Source organism: Triticum aestivum, chromosome 7B (genome assembly GCF_018294505.1).
Source record: "Triticum aestivum cultivar Chinese Spring chromosome 7B, IWGSC CS RefSeq v2.1, whole genome shotgun sequence".
Lineage (NCBI taxonomy): Eukaryota > Viridiplantae > Streptophyta > Magnoliopsida > Poales > Poaceae > Triticum > Triticum aestivum.
Window position 1 is genome coordinate 661,058,345 of NC_057813.1, and position 6,000 is coordinate 661,064,344.

Consider the following 6,000-nt stretch of genomic DNA (forward strand, 5'->3'; position numbering starts at 1 on the left):
TCTCTCTTATTTTACAAGGTTTACATGAAGAGGGAGAATGCTGGCAGCTGGAATTCTGGGCTGGAAAAGGAGCAAATATTGGAGGCCTATTCTACGCAACTCCAAAAGTCCTGAAACTCCACGGAATACCTTAAAATAAATAAAGAAAAATCATTGCCAAATATGAAGGCCAGGGGGCCCACACCCTGCTCACGAGGGTGGGGGGTGCCCCCCCAGGCGCGCCCCCCTACGTCGTGGGCCCCCTGGTGGCTCTCCGACGCCCATCTTGTCCTATATGAAGTCTTTCGATGAGAAAAAAATAGCAAGCAACCTTTCGGGACGAGACTCCGCCGCCACGAGGTGGAACCTTGGCAGAACCAATCTAGGGCTCTGGCAGAGCTGTTCTGCCGGGGACAATTCCTTCCGGGAGGGGGAAATCATCACCATTGTCATCACCAATGCTCCTCTCATCGGGAGAGGGCAATCTCCATCAACATCTTCACCAGCACCATCTCATCTCCAAACCCTAGTTCATCTCTTGTATCCAATTCTTGTCTCCAAGTCCGGGATTGGTGCTAGTAGGTTGCTAGTAGCGTTGATTACTCCTTGTAGTTGATGCTAGTTGGTTTATTTGGTGGAAGATCATATGTTCAGATCCTTTATGCATATTATTACCCCTCTGATTATGAACATGAATATGCTTTTTGAGTAATTACGTTTGTTCCTGAGGACAAGGGAGAAGTCTTGCTATTAGTAGTCATGTGAATTTGGTATTCGTTCGATATTTTTATGAGATGTATGTTGTCTAGCCTCTAGTGGTGTTATGTGAACGTCGACTACATAACACTTCACCATTATTTGGGCCTAGAGGAAGGCATTGGGAAGTAATAAGTAGATGATGGGTTGCTAGAGTGACAGAAGCTTAAACCCTAGTTTATGCGTTGCTTCGTAAGGGGCTAATTGGATCCATATGTTTCATGCTATAGTTAGGTTTACCTTAATACTTTTGTTGTAGTTGCGGATGCTTGCAATAGAGGTTAGTCATAAGTGGGATGCTTGTCCAAGTAAGGGCATTACCCAAGCACCGGTCCACACACATATCATATTATCAAAGTACCGAACACGAATCATATGAGCGTGATGAAAACTAGCTTGACGATATTCCCATGTGTCCTCGGGAGCGCTTTTCCTATTATAAGAGTTTGTTCAGGCTTGTCCTTTGCTGCAAAAAGGATTGGGCCACCTTGCTGCACTTTATTTACTTTTGTTACTTGTTGCTCGTTACAATTTATCTTCTCACAAAAATTTTTGTTACCACTTATTTCAGTACTTGCAGAGAATACCTTGCTGAAAACCGCTTATCATTTCCTTCTGCTCCTCGTTGGGTTTGACACTCTTACTTATCGAAAGGACTACGATAGATCCCCTATACTTGTGGGTCATCAAGACTCTTTTCTGGCGCCGTTGCCGGGGAGTGAAGCGCCTTTGGTAGGTGGAATTTATTAAGGAAAAATTTATTTAGTGTGCTGAAATTTTCTGTCACTTGTTACTATGGAAAGTAATTGTCTGAGGGGCTTGTTCGGGTTATCTTCACCCCATCCAGTAGAGCAAAGAGTTTCTCCTCAACCTACTGAACCTACTGAACCTATTGAAAATGAAACTCCTTTTGAGATTCCTTCAGGTTTGATGGAAAAACTACTAGCTAATACTTTTACAGGAGATGGAACAAAGCATCCTGATGAAAATCTATGCTATGTGGATGATGTTTGTGGACTATTTAAGCTTGCAGGTATATCCGATGATGTTGTTAAGAAGAAGGCCTTCCCTTTATCTTTGAAGGGAGACGCATTGATATGGTACAGGCTATGTGATGATTTGAGATCATGGAACTATAAAAGATTGAAATTGGAATTTCATCAAAAGTATTACCCTATGGATCTTGTTCATCGTGATCGCAATTATATATATAACTTTTGGCCTCGCGAAGGAGAAAGCATCGCTCAAGCTTGGGGGAGGCTTAAATCAATGTTATATTCATGCCCCAATCATGAGCTTGCAAGAGAAGTAATTATGCAAAGTTTTTATGCTCGGCTTTCTGATAACAATCGCACGATGCTCGATACTTCTTGTGCTGGCTCTTTTATGATGAAGACTATTGAATTCAGATGGAATTTATTGGATAGATTAAACGCAACTCTGAAGATTGGGACCTCGACGAAGGTAAGGAGTCAGGTATGACACTTAAGTTTGATTGTGTTAAATCTTTTATGGATACCGATATTTTCCGTAAGATTAGCACTAAATATGGACTTGACTCTGAAATAGTAGCTTCTTTCTGTGAATCTTTTGCTACTTATGTTGATCTCCCCAAGGAGAAGTGGTTTAAATATCATCCTCCCATAGAAGTAAAAGTAGCTGCACCTATTAAAGTTGAAGAAAAGATTGTCATTTATAATGATCCTATTGTTCCCACTTCTTATGTTGAGAAACCACCTTTCCCTGTTAGAATGAAGGATCATGCTAAAGCTTCAACTGTTGTTCGTAAAAGCAATATTAGAACTTATACACTTCCTAAGCAAGTCAAAGTAGAACCTAATATTGCTATTGTTAAAGATCTCTTGTCTGATAACATTGATGGGCATGTTATTCAATTCTGTGGTGAAACTGCCAGAATTGCTAAACCTTGTGATAAAGATAAACATAGACCTGTGGTTGGCGTGCCTGTTATTTCTGTTAAAATAGGAGATAATTGTTATCATGGCTTGTGTGATATGGGTGCTAGTGCTAGTGTTATACCCATTGACTTATACAAAGAACTTATGCATGATATTGCACCTGCTGAGTTAGAAGGTATTGATGTTACAATTAAACTTGCTAATAGAGATACTATTTCTCCAGTGGGAATTGTTAGAGATATTGAAGTCTTGTGTGGGAAAACCAAATATCCCGCTGATTTTCTTGTTCTTGGTTCTCCACAAGATAGCTTTTGTCCCATTGAATATTGTTAATGCTAAGATAGACTGCAAAAAGAATGTTGTTACTATTGGCTTGGATGATATGGTTCATGAGTTTAATTTTTCTAAATTTAGTAAACAACATCGTGAGGAAGAATTGCCTAGTAAGGATGAAATTATTGGTCTTGCTTCTATTGCCGTACCTCCTAGTGATCCTTTAGAACAATATTTGCTAGACCATGAAAATGATATGTTCATGAATGAAAGAAGGGAAATAGATGAAATATTCTTTAAACAAGAACCTATTCTGCAACACAATTTGCCTGTTGAAATCCTAGGGGATCCTCCTCCAGCCAAGGGTGATCCCGTGTTTGAGCTTAAACCGTTGCCTGATAATCTTAAATATGCTTATCTTGATGAAAAGAAAATATATCTTGTTATTATTAGTGGTAACCTCTCAGAGCATGAAGAAGAAAGATTATTGAAAACTCTGAAGAAGCACCGTGCCGCTATTGGATATACACTTGATGATCTTAAGGGCATTAGTCCCACTCTATGTCAACATCAAATAAATTTGGAAGCGGATGCCAAACCAGTTTGTGATCCGCAACAATGTTTGAATCCTAAAATGAAAGAAGTGGTAAGAAAATAAATACTCAAGCTTCTGGAGGCAGGTATAATTTATCCCGTTGCTGATAGTTAGTGGGTAAGTCCTGTCCATTGTGTCCCTAAGAAGGGAGGTATTGCTGTTGTCCCTAATGATAAAGATGAATTGATCCCGCAAAGAATTATCACAAGTTATAGGATGAAAATTGATTTCCGTAAGTTAAATAAGGCTACTAAGAAAGATCATTACCCCTTACCTTTTATTGATCAAATGCTAGAAAGATTATGCAAACATACACATTATTGCTTTCTAGATGGTTATTCTGGTTTCTCTCAAATATCTGTGTCAGCTAAAGATCAATCAAAGACTACTTTTGCATGCCCTTTTTGTACTTTTGCTTATAGACGTATGCCTTTTGGTTTATGTAATGCACCTGCTACCTTTCAAAGATGCATGATGGCTATATTCTCTGACTTATGTGAAAAGATTTGTGAGGTCTTCATGGACGACTTTTCCGTCTATGGTTCCTCTTTTGATGATTGCTTGAGCAATCTTTCTCAAGTTTTGTAGAGATGTGAAGAGACTAATCTTGTCTTGAATTGGGAAAAGTGCCACTTTATGGTTAATGAAGGTATTGTCTTGGGGCACAAAGTTTCTGAAAGAGGTATTGAAGTTTATAAAGCCAATGTTGACGCTATTGAAAAGGTGCCGTGTCCCAAGGACATTAAAGGTATAAGAAGTTTCCTTGGTCACACCGGATTTTATAGGAGGTTCAGTAAGGACTTCTCAAAAATCTCCCGGCCTCTGACTAATTTATTACAAAAAGATGTACCATTTGTCTTTGATGATGATTGCGTAGGAGCATTTGAAATACTTAAGAAAGCATTAGTCTCTGCACCTGTTGTTCAGCCACCTAATTGGAATTTACCCTTTGCAATTATGTGTGATGCTAGTGATTATGGTGTAGGTGCTGTTCTAGGGCAAAGAGTTGATAAGAAATTGAATGTTATCCATTATGCTAGTAAGACTCTAGACAATGCTCAAAGAAACTATGCTACCACCGAAAAGGAACTTTTAGCAGATGTATTTGCTTGTGATAAATTCAGGCCCTATATTTTTGATTCTAAAGTAACTATTCACACTGATCATGCTGCTATTAAATATCTTATGGAAAAATAGGATGCAAAACCTAGACTCATTAGATGGGTTCTCTTGCTGCAAGAATTTGATTTGCATATTGTTGATAGAAAAGGAGCTGAGAACCCTGTTGCAGATAACTTATCTAGGTTAGAGAATGTTCTTGATGACCCACTACCTATTGATGATAGCTCCCCTGATGAGCCATTAAATGTCATAAGCACTTCTCGTAGCACTCCTTGGTATGCTGATTATGCTAATTGTATTGTCGCTAAATTTATACCACCTAGCTTCACATACCAGCAAAAGAAAAAGTTTTTCTATGACTTGCGACATTACTTTTTGGACGACCCACATCTTTATAAAGAAGGAGTAGATGGTGTCTTTAGACGTTGTGTACCTGAGCATGAACAAGAACATATCCTACGCAAGTGTCACTCCGAAGCTTATGGAGGACACCGTGCTGGAGATAGAACTGCACATAAGGTATTGCAATCTGGTTTTTATTGGCCTACTCTCTTCAAGGATGCCCGTAAGTTTGTTTTGTCTTTCGATGAATGTCAAAGAATTGGTAATATTAGTAGAAGTCAAGAAATGCCTATGAATTATTCACTTGTTCTTGAACCATTTGATGTTTGGGGCTTTGATTATATGGGACCTTTTCCTGCCTCTAATGGATACACACATATTTTAGTTGTTGTTGATTACGTTACTAAGTGGGTAGAAGCTATTCCAACTAGTAGTGATGATCATAACACTTCTATTAAAATGCTTAAGGAAGTTATTTTTCCAAGGTTTGGAGTCCCTAGATATTTAATGACTGATGGTGGTTCACACTTTATTCATGGTGCTTTCCGTAAGATGCTTGCTTAATATGACGTTAATCATATGATTGCATCTCCTTATCACCCGCAGTCTAGTGGTCAAGTAGAATTGAGCAATAGAGAGCTCAAATTAATTTTGCAAAAGACTGTTAATAGGTCTAGAAAGAATTGGTCCAAGAAACTTGATGATGCATTATGGGCCTATAGAACTGCATATAAAAATCCTATGGGTATGCCTCCATACAAAATGGTCTATGGAAAAGCTTGTCACTTACCTCTCGAACTAGAACATAAGTCATATTGGGCTATTAAAGAGCACAACCATGATTTCAAACTTGCCGGTGAGAAGAGGTTATTTGATATTAGCTCACTTGATGAATGGAGAACCCAACTTATGAAAATGCCAAGTTCTTTAAAGAAAAGGTTAAAAGATGGCATGACAAAAGGATACAAAAGCGTGAGTTTAATGTAGGTGATTATGTATTGCTATACAACTCTC